The sequence below is a fragment of the Mus caroli genome, unplaced genomic scaffold, assembly GCF_978045245.1.
Source record: "Mus caroli unplaced genomic scaffold, Mus_caroli_1 scaffold_11, whole genome shotgun sequence".
NCBI lineage: Eukaryota > Metazoa > Chordata > Mammalia > Rodentia > Muridae > Mus > Mus caroli.
The window spans coordinates 111814641-111829106 of NW_028227266.1; positions in this window are offsets into that span (position 1 = coordinate 111814641).

The following is a 14466-nucleotide window of genomic DNA, read 5'->3' on the forward strand; positions in this document are numbered from 1 at the left end:
AACAAGGCCAGTGCTTCTCAACCCTCCTAATGCTGCCACCCTTTAATACAGTTCCTCATGTGGTGGTCTGTGGAAAGCCGTGCAGCGTGCAGCGTGCAGCGTGCAGCGAGCAATCGCTGTGGAGAGCCGTGCGCGTGCCGCGAGCAATCACCATTATAAGATGGCGCTGGCCTCCGCTGTGACAAACTAGTAAACAAGCCTTGTGCGCAAGTGCGAGAGTGAACTCACTCCTAGTCACTGCCCATTCTCGGGGTGTAATAGTGGTGTGATGAGCGAGCAACGAATCAAGAGCTGTCACGCCACATCAGGTGCTGAAACGTCATGACTGAGTGCTATATAAGGGACTCCATTTTCTGGGGTCGAGATCTTCCTGAGAAGTAAGCAATAAAGCTTTGCTGCAGAAGATTCCGGTTGTCCTGAGTGTGTTCTTGCCGGCGGGGACAAAAGCTCGGGATAAGTGGCGCCGAAGACCCGGGAACTACCATCACACCGGCGCAAGGAAGATCCCTCGTTCGCGGGGCGGAATCAGAACTGCGGGACACTACAGCTCTGCAAGGTAAGTATTGTCTTGAAATTTCTCCAGAGTTAGATGCCCTTTTGATTGTTTGCACGGCGATCGCACTTTCCCTTTCAGTTTCGTTTTGTTTCCACCGCTGGAACTGCTGACTGGTTCCCAGTCGCAGTCAGGCTCGGACAGCACCTGGACAGTGCCTGGACAGTGATTAGTTTCAGTCACGGTCAGGACTGGATAGCGGCAGTATGGGAATTTCTCACTCTGTAGTAGTGGCGTTAAGGTCAGTCCTGAAGCAGTGTGGCCTAAAAATCGCCACTAAGAGTATAGAGGCATTTGTCAGGGAGGTAGACCGTGTGGCACCATGGTATGCTTGCTCAGGTTCGTTAACTGTCACTTCTTGGGATAAACTGAAAGGAGATCTAGTTAGGGAACAGCAGAACGGCAAACTTAAAGCAGGGGTCATGCCGTTATGGAAATTGGTGAGATCGTGCTTAACAGATGAGGATTGTCAGCAAATGGTAGAAGCAGGGCAGAAGATTTTGGACGAAATTCAAGACAGTCTATCAGAGGCAGAGTGGGGAGAGAGATTGAAAGTTGGGACGAAACAAGGTGCACCGAAGAATTTAGGCCTTTCCACGGGCCTTGAGCCCGAGGAAAAGAGATATAAAGGAAAGAATGCCTTGGGAGAGATTAGAAAAAGGGATGGAAAGGGAGAGAAGAAGAGAGAAAGAACTGGAGAGGCACATAAGGAAAGGAGCCTCTACCCGCCATTAGATGAGTTTAAGGCACTAGCTGTCAGTAGCTCAGAATTGGATAAGGAACTTAGCTCCTCTGAGGAGACAGACTTAGAGGAAGAAAGATACCAGCCAGATGAAAGAAGAGCTAATCAGTTACAGAATAACATAAAGAAAGCAAAAGTAGCTAGAGCCAAATGTCAAATCACTATGCGATCTTCAGATCCGCAACCTCTGGGTCCTAGTACACCTCCGCCCTACGTGCAGAGGTATCAATCAGACTCATTCATTTCAAAAGAGGAACAGAGAAAAGTGCAGCAAGCGTTCCCAGTCTTCGAAGGCGCAGAGGGTGGACGCGTTCATGCCCCAGTGGAGTATATACAGATTAAAGAATTAGCAGAGTCAGTTCGTAACTATGGAGTCAATGCCAACTTTACTGTAGCCCAAGTCGAAAGGCTTGCGACTCTGGCAATGACCCCCGGCGATTGGATGACCGTAGTAAAAGCCGCATCTCCTAACATGGGAATGTATTTAGAATGGAAAGCTTTGTGGCAAGACTCCTGCCAAGCACAGGCAAGGGCCAATGCCAATGTTGAAGGGGACCAAGGAACATGGACTTCTGAGTTGCTTACAGGTCAGGGACAACACGCTAATAACCAGACAAATTACCATTGGGGAGCTTATGCTCAGATCTCAGCTGCTGCAGTTAAGGCATGGAAGGCACTCTCTAAGAAGGGAGAGGCAAGTGGGCATTTGACCAAGATCACCCAGGGCGCACAGGAGTCATTCTCAGATTTTGTGGCTAGAATGACAGAAGCGGCAGGGAGAATTTTTGGGGATCCAGAAACAGCTATGCCTTTAATTGAACAGTTGATCTATGAACAGGCTACCCAGGAATGCAGGGCGGCTATTACACCTAGAAAGAGCAAGGGACTGCAGGATTGGTTGAAGGTTTGCCGTGAGCTTGGAGGGCCACTCACTAATGCAGGTTTAGCAGCTGCCATTCTACAAGGGCAAAAACACCCTGACATGGCTGAGCTCAAACTCTGCTATAATTGTGGCAAACAGGGACACTTAAAAAAGGACTGTAGAGCCCTTGTCAAAAGGAGAGCACCAGGACTGTGTACTAAGTGTGGAAAAGGATATCATTGGGCTAGAGATTGTCGTTCAGTCAGGGACATTCGAGGCAGGCCCCTGCAGCCAGAATTCCCTCAAGCAGTAGATAATGAGACCATTCCAAAAAACCAGTACAAGGCCCTCAGGTCTCAGGGCCCGAAAACATATGGGACCTCGACAGGCAAAAGGTGGACCCCACAGTCCGCAGGGCAACAGAAGGATCAGCTGGGTTGGACCTCCGTACCACCACCCGATTCATGCTAATGCCCCAAATGGGGGTACAGCCTATTCCTACTGATTATAAAGGACCTCTGCCATCCGGGAGTGTTGGCCTAATATTGGGCCAGGCCTCCCTTACCTTACAAGGTCTTATTGTTCACCCTGGAGTCGTAGATCAAGACTATGAAGGGGAACTTCAAGTTCTCTGTTCCTGTCCTCAGGGTGTCTTTTCTATTTCACAAGGGGATAGAATAGCTCAGTTAATAATTTTGCCAAGCCTACATGGCTGTTTTCCTTCCTCTGGTGTCCCTCGAGCTACCAGAGGGATTGGTTCTACTGGAAATGATTCTGCTTACTTAGTGATGCCTCTTGACTCCAGGCCATTCTTAGAATTAGTTATAGAAGGAAAACAATTTAAAGGGATTTTAGACACAGGAGCAGATAAAAGTATCCTGTCTTCCCAATGGTGGCCAAAAACTTGGCCCGTTACTCAGTCATCACGTTCTTTGCAAGGTTTAGGTTATCAGTCCTGTCCCACTATTAGTTCCCATTCTTTGAGCTGGACAGCTCCTGAAGGTCAAACAGGACGATTCACTCCCTATGTTTTACCACTCCCAGTAAATCTCTGGGGGAGAGACATTTTACAGGCACTAGGACTGACCTTGACTAATGAATACTCGCCACAAGCTGTTCAAATAATGAAGAAAATGGGCTATAAAGAAGGAAGGGGATTAGGGAAAGGAGAACAGGGTAAACTTGAACCTATCCCTCAAAAAGGTAATAATGGGAGACAAGGTTTGGGTTTTTTCTAGGGGCCGTTGAGGGCTCCATGCCCATACCATGGCTTACAGAGGAAGTTGTATGGGTTCCTCAATGGCCTCTCTCCTCTGAAAAGTTAGAAGCAGCTACAAAACTAATTTCTGAACAGCTACGCTTGGGTCATTTAGAGCCCTCTACCTCACCCTGGAATACACCTATTTTCGTAATTAAGAAAAAATCTGGCAAATGGCGCTTATTACATGATCTTAGAGCTATTAATGCACAAATGCGTCTATTTGGACCAGTTCAGCGAGGGCTACCATTGCTTTCTGCCTTACCCAAAAATTGGGAAATTATAATTATAGATATTAAAGATTGCTTTTTCTCTATACCTTTATGCCCTCAAGATAGGCAAAGATTTGCATTTACCATCCCAGCCATTAATCATTTAGAACCGGATCAAAGATACCAATGGAAGGTCCTACCTCAGGGGATGGCGAATAGCCCCACCATGTGTCAACTGTATGTGCAATTGGCACTTAAGTCAGTTAGAGAGCATTTTCCATCATTACAGGTGATAATTTATATGGATGACATTTTGATTTGCCATAAAAATTCAAAGTTATTGCAAGATGCATACCCTATATTAATAAAAACGTTAGGGCAATGGGGATTGCAGGTGGCCACTGAAAAGGTGCAAGTTGCTCAAATGGGAGCCTTCCTAGGGTCACTCATTTATCCTGACAAAATTGTTCCTCAAAAATTAGAGATTCGCAAAGATCAACTACATACCTTGAATGATTTCCAAAAATTACTAGGAGATATTAATTGGCTAAGACCATTTTTGAAAATTCCATCAGCAGAATTAAAGCCCTTATTTGACATATTAGAGGGAGATACCCACATCTCCTCCCACAGAGCACTTACCCCAGCTGCATGTCAAGCTTTACAAACGATAGAAAAGGCCTTACAAGATGCTCAATTACAACGCATTGAGGAGTCAAAATAATTTGAATTGTGCATATTAAAAACTGCACAGTTACCAACAGCAGTCTTATGGCAAAAAGGACCCTTATTGTGGGTCCATCCTAATGCTTCCCCTGCAAAAATCATTGAGTGGTATCCTAATGCAATTGCTCAACTTGCACTTAGGGGGATAAAAGCAGCTATTACTTATTTTGGGAAAGAACCTCATATGCTAATCGTGCCTTATACTTCTGCTCAAGTTCAAACCCTGGCAGCAACAACTAACGATTGGGCAGTCTTGGTTGCCTCTTATTCAGGACAAATTGATAATCATTATCCAAAACATCCAATTTTACAATTTGCCTTAAGCCAAGCCATAGTGTTTCCAGTAATAACAGCCAAACACCCACTTCCAGATGGGGTAGTAGTGTATACAGATGGATCCAAATCTGGCATAGGTGCATATGTAGTAAATGGCCAAGTAACATCTAAACAATATAATGAGACATCACCCCAGATTGTAGAGTGTTTGATAGTTCTAGAAGTCCTTGAAACTTTTCCGGGACCGCTTAATATTGTATCTGACTCTTCATATGTGGTCAATGCAGTTAATATGCTTGAAGTTGCTGGCTTAATTAGACCCTCTAGCAAGCTTGCTCACATTTTTCAGCAAATTCAGTCAGCCTTGTTACATAGAAGACATCTTGTGTATATTACTCATGTTAGGGCTCATTCTGGCCTTCCTGGCCCCATGTCTCATGGAAATGACTTGGCAGACAAAGCTACTAGAATAGTGGCTGCTGCTCTGTCCTCGCAGTCAGAGGCTGCAAGGGAGTTTCATAAACGCTTCCACATGACGGCTGAAACATTACGCCGCCGTTTCACTTTAACTAGGAAAGAAGCTCGTGACATTGTCATCCAATGTCAAAACTGTTGTCAATTTCTGCCTACTCCTCATGTAGGGGTAAACCCCCGAGGCATCAGACCATTACAGGTCTGGCAAATGGATGTCACTCATATTTCCTCCTTTGGAAGAAATCAATATTTACATGTTTCCATTGACACCTGCTCTGGTGTTATGTTTGCTACACCTTTAACAGGTGAGAAAGCCTCTCATGTTATACAGCACTGTTTAGAAGCATGGAGTGCTTGGGGCAAGCCCACAATTCTTAAAACTGATAATGGGCCAGCATATACCTCTACTAAATTTCAGCAATTTTGTCATCAAATGGATGTCACTCACTTGACTGGCCTTCCTTATAATCCTCAAGGACAAGGCATTGTGGAACGTGCTCACCGTACACTTAAGTCTTATCTCATAAAACAAAAAAGGGGAGTTGATGAGACTCTGCCCTCAGTGCCAAGAGTAGCTGTATCTATGGCACTCTTTACACTCAATTTTTTGAATCTTGACGAGCAAGGTCGCTCTGCATCTGATCGACATAGCTCAGACCCTGATAGACCAAAAGAAATGGTCAAATGGAAGGATGTCTTAACTGGTCTGTGGAAAGGCCCGGATCCTATTTTGATAAGATCCAGGGGAGCTGTTTGTGTTTTTCCACAGAGTGAAGACAACCCATTTTGGCTGCCGGAACGACTCACCCGCAAGATATTCATCAAGGATGGTGCAGAAGATGCTGACCTCCCGAGGACTGCTCCTGATCCTGACAATGCTGAACTTGTCTCAGGTTCCTAGTATGAGGGGCGAACAGAGATGGGCCATTCTTTCGACTTTCCCTAAACCAATGCCAGTTCGCCATAATGCTATAGTTTTTCCAAAATTCTTTACTACTAATAAAACATTAGATTTGCCATATCTACCCTATGATCCCACCCGAGCACCATTAGGGGAAAATCGCTCTTTATTAGAACAGGGTTCTTTATGTTTTCAAATTAATGCACCAGGAAAATGTATCAACCTCACAGCTCGAGCTTTGGGGAAGTTTAATGAGCACCGAGGAGGTTGGGTAAGCACAACCCAAGATACTTCCAATGCAGATATAACCTTTACAAATCGGACCTTTTGGCAGGAGGCAATTTGGGTTAATGGTACATTTCTACCACCTAACTTTTCAGACAAAGAACGTCCCCACCAACCAAAAATAGCCCCTCATTGTAGCTTGGAAGATGAAGGGCTGATATTGCCTTGGTCTGATTGTCAATCCTCCATCACTCGTTGGGCAGATCAGAGTAAAACCTTTTCCTTTTCTCCCAACATGATAGATGATCCAGAGAAGGAATTTGTTATGAAAAAGGGACTTTTCATACAGGACTTTAGAATGCATCCCTTTCACAAGTGGGTGCTTTGTGGAGTCAATGGCAGTTGTACAGAACTCAATCCTTTGATCTTTATCCAGGGAGGAGCAGTTGGAAAAGCTTCTTTTAATGGCATCTCAAGATTTGCTCAGTATTGGGGAATACATGCTGCCTCCCAGGATTCTTATGGATATACTAATACCAGTGTAGAGATCACTGGGTTCAATAAAACTTTGGTAAACCAGATTAATTATCCATCTACCCCAGTCTGTGTTTACCCCCCTTTCTTGTTTATTCTTTCAAATGATTCATTTGAAGTCTGTTCCAATGATTCTTGTTGGATTTCTCAATGTTGGGACATAACAAAGAACACCCGTGCCATGGTAGCACGGATCCCACGTTGGATCCCGGTTCCGGTGGAAACACCCTCCACCTTATCCCTGTTTCGACAAAAAAGAGATTTTGGAATTACTGCTGCCGTGATCATAGCAATTTCAGCCAGTGCAGCTGCTGCTACAGCTGCAGGGTATGCTATGGTTAGTACGGTTCAATCAGGCACAAAATTAAATCAGCTTTCAGCAGATCTGGCTGATGCCATCACTGTCCAAACTTCTGCTAGTACCAAGTTAAAGGGAGGGCTGATGATATTGAATCAGCGCCTTGACTTGGCAGAAGAACAGATAGGAGTTCTATACCAGATGGCCCAGTTGGGTTGTGAAAGAAAACTGGAAGCCCTGTGTATTACCAGTGTCCAATATGAAAATTTTACTTATGCAGCTAATCTGTCTAGACAGCTTTCCTTGTATCTTGCAGGAAATTGGTCTGAGGGATTCGATGAGACTCTTGAGGCCCTGAGGGTGGCAGTTTTAAAGATCAACTCAACGCGAGTGGACCTGTCATTGACAGAGGGCCTCTCCTCCTGGATTTCATCTGCATTTTCTTATTTTAAGGAATGGGTGGGGGTGGGTTTATTTGGCGTTGCCACCTGCTGTGGAGTTGTGTTCATGCTCTGGTTGGTTTGCAAGCTCAGAACCCAACAAACACGTGACAAGGTTGTGATAGCTCAAGCACTTGCTGCCATTGAGCAAGGCGCCTCCCCCGAAATCTGGCTATCTATGCTCAAAAATTAGTTGACATTGGTGGCTGGCCTCTTTTGTAGAGTTCGCCCTAGGTCATTTAGTAGTTACTGTCACATAGCACTGCGGTATCCAGGGACGGGCAACTTTCCTCATGCACAGATCATCCTAAGACACGGGGCCCAGTGGCGATAGGGTTACCCTATGACAGGAAAAGGCTGTGACATTGGAGGAACGACCTAAGACAGGAGCCACAGCGGATGGGCATAATTACACAGACCTAGTCCAGCCTCAATTTAATAAAATAAAAAGGGGGAGATGTGGAAAGCCGTGCAGCGTGCAGCGTGCAGCGTGCAGCGAGCAATCGCTGTGGAGAGCCGTGCGCGTGCCGCGAGCAATCACCATTATAAGATGGCGCTGGCCTCCGCTGTGACAAACTAGTAAACAAGCCTTGTGCGCAAGTGCGAGAGTGAACTCACTCCTAGTCACTGCCCATTCTCGGGGTGTAATAGTGGTGTGATGAGCGAGCAACGAATCAAGAGCTGTCACGCCACATCAGGTGCTGAAACGTCATGACTGAGTGCTATATAAGGGACTCCATTTTCTGGGGTCGAGATCTTCCTGAGAAGTAAGCAATAAAGCTTTGCTGCAGAAGATTCCGGTTGTCCTGAGTGTGTTCTTGCCGGCGGGGACAAAAGCTCGGGATAGTGGTCACCCCCCCAACCATAAAATTTATTTTGTTGCTATTTTATAACTGCAATTTTGCTACTGTTACTAATCATAATGCAAATATCTGATATACAGAATATCTGATATGCAAACCCTCAAAGGGGTCCCAATCCAAACATTAAGAATCACCAGTCTATAGGAATGAATAGGACTCATGGGAAGGGGAAGGGTGGGAAAGTGAACAATATGAACAATGCATGCCCAAACTATATTATATACTTACTTGAAAATGGCCATAGGTATCCAGCATAGTATTAATAAACTAACTCACTCCTATATTATATACTTGCTTGAAAATGGCCATAATAAACTCTCTCTCTCTCTCTCTCTCTCTCTCTCTCTCTCTCTCTCTCTCTCTCTCTCTCTCTCTCTCTCTCTCTCTCTCCCTCTCTCTCCCTCTCTCTCCCTCTCTCTCCCTCTCTCTCCCTCTCTCTCTCTCTCTCTCTCCCTCCCTCCCTCCCTCCCTCCCTCCCCCTCTCTCTCTGTGTGAAGAGAGATGATACCTTGAGACCTACTATCAAACAAATACCCCCATCCATAGATGAAGTTCCACACTATACCCTGGAATCTGACAACTCTGCTTGAGAACAGGTTTGGAAATGCATGCAGACAAATGGATGGCTTTTCTTTTAAAGAATTATTTATTTACGTATTTTATGTGTATGGGTGCTCTTTCTACATGTATGCCTGCATGAAAGAAGAGGGCATTAGATCTGATGGTTGTGAACCACCATGTGATTGCTGGAATTGAACTCAAGGCCTATGGAGGAGCTGGCAGTGCTCTTAACCACTGAGCCATCTCCCCAGCTCTGAGGAATGGCTTTTCTAATGTAGGTTTGCCCTTCCTAGAGTGAACTCTTCAAACAGTGATCGAACCATAATCTATATCGTAACTATGAAACAAAAGGGATTCGACTCAAAAGGCTTTGATCATATTGTTCCATCTAATTTTCCCATGATTCTGTAAGACAGCATTTCTGGAGCTGGAGTAATGGCTCAGTAGCTAAGAGTGTGTTTTGTTCTTGCAGAGAAGACAAGTTTGGTCCCCACCACCCATTTTGGGATGCTCACAACAGATTCTAACTCTAGTTTCTGAGAGATCTAGCCTTCTGGCTTTTGGGGAACACTTTCACTCACATACCTATACTTCATGCACACATACACACATAATTAAACATATAAAATTAACCTTTAAAAAGAAAAAGACATCGCATTGCCTCTGCCTCCAGGGAGAGTGTCACTTACTGGGTTGCCTTTAGGCACAGTGAAGTAACTAATTACAAACTCTATAGACAATAGCTTTTCAGGACCTTGTCTTTTTTCCTCTCTGTATCCATTTGGTGTTTCTCAGCCTAAGAAATAATTCACTTGCCAACTTTTGAGCTCCATATCTAGGGCAGACTGCCCTGTGAGGGTAAGACAAACATGACACTTTCCTTCATTCTTTTCTGTGAAAGCAGAACCTATAACTTTTGCAGTGACTAGGGCGGTCAGCCACACAGCACAGGATCTTCCTCATCTCTCTGACATAAATCTTGAACTATAAATGTTTTACATATCAACAAGAGTCAAGCGGTCTGGGTACCATCATTTACAACTTAAGTACTGTCTCATATTCCCAGGGACAGTTGGATACCAGGTCTACCTTTATGTCTCTAAGCCAAAGACCCAATCAGAGGCTCTCTGATGGGTCCTAGGTGTAGCATAAACATGTCTACAGAATGCTATTTTTACCCATGACCATGTAAAACTCCTGCATCCTGCCATTTATTTTGATGATCGCTCCAAGGAAATGGCTAGCCTAATCCTCCTGACAGTTTCCCATGAATATATTGAACAGATCCATTAAGCCTCAATAATAATCCAATTAATTGTTTAGCAACATGAGCCTCACTGTTGTATGTGCTTTTTCTCACAGAAGGGCCATGTGCCTGTTTATCTCACAGGAGCACTGACCGAGTAAGATATTGATATTCTCCATGAGTGAGCGCTTTAAAATGGATTTGCTATCGACCGGCCCATTTGCTATTGTTAGAAACCCTGTTCTCCGCAGAGAAGCCTGTGACTTTTTTCACCCCCATTAACCCTGTGAATAAGTCCTCCTCTAACCAAAGAAATAAAATCAGGTTTGCATATATATATTATATACATATTTTTTCTAAAAGCAAAATATTAATTTTCCTCATACATATTTTTCTCCTATCTTAATTAATTTTAGATTTCTGAGGATGTATGTGAGCTATTTAAGTTGGTTTCATTTCATAATGAAGTTGAATCTAACTTTTCAAGTTATGGGGAAGGTAATTGGATCCCCCTCCCCATCTGTCTGTGTATTTGTACATGGCTGTACACATTGTACACTTGTATATGTGGGTACATCTGGGGGCAGTGCTTGCACATGTGGACACTAGAGGAGAACCTCAGGCACTGCCCACCTCACTTTTTGAGACAGAGTCCCTCACTAGCCTGGAACTCATTTTATTGAGATATGGCTGTCTGGTCTGGGAGCACCAGCGATCAGCCTGTCTCTGCTTCCATAGCATTGACTCGGCTTACAGGTTTGTGCCACCACACCCAGATTTTTAATGTAGGTCTGGGCATGCAACTCTGGTCCTCAGGTTTGCACAGCAAGCATTTCATTGCTCTCTCCTACCTCTTTGTGCCTGCCTTATGGATAGTTAAGCTGAGATGAGATTTGTCTGATAATATGAGGAAGGGCAGAGCAGTGTGGAGCTCTGCGTCTGACATTTGTCACAAAATAAAACTAATTTTTTTCTAAACTCAGTTCACTCACTTCAAAATGAAAAACGGCCCTGGTTTCTGACTCAGTGATACATGATTTGCTGTATTAAATACCCCCCAAAACTTGAGCTACATAGGTATGGCTTCTTCCCAGCCTTGGCTCTTATAGATACCATATAAAATTGCATGAAAGGCCGGGCGTGGTGGCGCACACCTTTAATTTCAGCACTCAGGAGGCAGAGTTCATGGCCAGCTTGGTCTACAAAGTGAGTTCCAGGACATCCAGGGCTATACAGAGAAACCCTGTCTCGAAAAACCAAAGAGAGAAAGAAAGGAAGGAAGGAAGGAAGGAAGGAAGGAAGGAAGGAAGGAAGGAAGGAAGGAAGGAAGGAAGGAAGAAAGAAAGAAAGAAAGAAAGAAAGAAAGAAAGAAAGAAAGAAAGAAAGAAAGAAAGAAAGAAAGAAAGAAGAAATTGCATGAAAAATCTATATATTTTTAAAGGTTAAAAAAAGTCATTAGATAATAGCAATTTTATGTGACCAACCTAATTTCCTGCCTACTGATAAGTAGGCTAACATTTTGAGGGGGGGTGGTTGCAATTCCTTCTCTTTACACACTGTGACAACTCAGTACAGAGAAACACTCATCAAATGACTCCAATTTGTAAATAATGGGATGTAAATAAAGTAAATATGCATAATGTTTATAATGTATCCGTCACACTGGATTCCAGACCACTTAACAGATACCACCAGCTCATCACATATAATACAGTTGTTTAAGTGCTTGTCATGTGATTCATAACAGCAAAAGTACATTGTGCCTTTGGGCTATTCGACCATGAGCTGAGAAGAGACACAAGATTCCTAAGGGGCAAAGATCTTTACCTAGTCCCTAGAGATGGTCATTGCTCATGGACATTCCAGAGCTGGGACTCTGAGCACCCTCATGTCACACAGAGAGTGTGAAGCAGAGACTCTAGAGACATCACTGGCACAGCATAAAGAAACATCCCATCATGGCTGCCCCTACTACTCTGGCAAAGGAAGAGTCCTGCCAAGGTCCTCAATTTGAAATAACCAAAATAGCCTCATATTTGTGAACATGTCCCCAGGCATTGGTGTTGTTTTGGGAGGGCCTGAGGGCAGGCTCTTGACAGTGAGGACCTGGCCCTGCCTCTGGTCTCTTCCTCTGCGTCCTAGTCCTAATGGAGAAACTCTTGTCCCATGCTCCTCTGTCACCATGGTGGCCTAACATCCCCTGAAAAGATTAGCATAGTTAGCCCAGATACTGCTCCCCTTCCTCATGTTATTTCTGTCAGAAAAACCGGTTAATACAGAACCTGAATCTTGACTACAGGCACAAACCTAACACTGCCCCAGCAAAGGCAAAAGGAAATGCCTTAGATTTCCCATCTTCATTTCACAGGCAGGCCACAGCCGGGAGTACAGCACAGACCTCCTTTGCCAATCACCATCTGTGTAAATCAGTGCAATCTCCACTTTGTCCTTTCTCGGAGAGAATTAGATGAGGGATATGAGAAGGTATGGTGTCAGTCAGTGCGTGAACCATGCATCCTGCTACAGAAGCAGGATACATAAAAACCCAGAGGTTCAGTGGTTCCCAGAGGCCTCTGGACTCCAGGACATTCTCTGCCACAACCACCTCTACCTACCATCAAGTGAAAATCAACCGACACAAAGAGCTGGTATATGGTGTAAGTGAAGAATTGCAGGGGTGCTGAGGGTCTCCCAGACAGTGTGCATGTGACTCTGGTTCCCCAGAGTATAAATACCCCTGTGCTTGACATCATACCAGGTCTCAATGGATTCTTTTACCACTTATGGAAGCCCATCTGTGAGCTACATCCTTGAGAGACAATATCTGATTTGTGCCTTTTCTCACAATGATTCTGTTGGATATTTTTATTTTCCCTCATGTTGAAAAGAATCAGAAGTTTTAGAGGTCTTACAGTTTTTAACTTCATCCAAGTCCCTTCTGGTAGCAAATATCAGAGCCAGAATACATTCTGTCTCTACAGCTGTGCCTTTGCTACCAGGGCAGACAGACAGAAATGTTTTATTACAGGCTGCTGCTGCTGCTGCTGCTGCTGCTGCTGCTGCTGCTGCTGCTGCTGCTGCTGTATGGTGAGTGTGCGTGTGTGTGTGTGTGTTTTGTATGTGTGTATATGGTATATAGTACAAGTGTGGTGTGTGTGTGGTGTAGTGTGTGTGAATTGTGTGGTATGTGTGTGTGGTGTGTGGTATGTAGTGTATGTATGGCATTTGTAGTATGTAGTGTATGTGTGGTATGTGTGTATGTGTGGTGTGTAGTGTATTGTGGAATAAGTGTGGGGGTATAGTGTGTATGAATTGTGTGGTGTGTGTGTGGTGTGTGGTATGTGTGTGTGGTATGTAATGTAGTGTGGTGTGTGTGTGGTATGTAGTGTATGTGTGTATGTGTGGTGAGTAGTATATATGGTGTGTGTGGGGGGTATGTGTGTTCGTGGAGTGTAGTATATGTGTGTGGTGTGTAGTGTATTGTAGTGTGTGTGTGTGCGCATGTGCCTGCACTCGCACACACACGTGTACATAACATACTGCGGAGGATAGAAGTTGATGCTGGGTGTATTCCTTAATTGCTCTCCACCTTATTTTTTTTGTTGTTGTTTTGAGCAAGGGTCTCACATTGAACTTGGAGGACACTGATTCATCTTGATTAGCTGGCCAACAAACACCGGGAACCTCCACATCTCTACCTATCTAGAGACAGTACTGCATTTACACACAGCCACCGCCAGATCTTTACATGAGTACTAGGGATTTGAATTCAGGAACCCATGCTTGTGTGAAAGCACTTTACTGACTGAGCAACCCCCAAGCCCAGGCTTCTTTTTGAGAACAGGGTGACTACTTGTTACGTGGCCTCTGCACCTAGACATCAACTTAAATGTATTTCTATTGCGGAGTGGAATGAACAAAACTTCAGTCCTTATAACCCCAAGATTCCACATAATGCAGCTCTGAAAATCAACAATGGATCCGAAAAATGGATCAGGCTTAACATGTACTGAGAGTCTAGTGGCTGAGCAGGATTACAGGTGACAAATTTGCTTCTCAAAAACTATTGCAGAGCGGAAGGCCTCTCAGAATGAAAGAATATTTCTCTATCCCAGGATATCTCTCTATCACACCATCTGCGTTACTTTTTAATTGCTGTTTTTATTAGTGGCTTTTCTCACTGCTGTGACCCAGGACAACTTAGAAAAAAGAAGAGTTTATTTTGGCTCAGAGTTCAAGGGCACGGTCCACCATGTGAGTGAAGACTTGGAGGCACTCCAAGACTTGGAGGCACA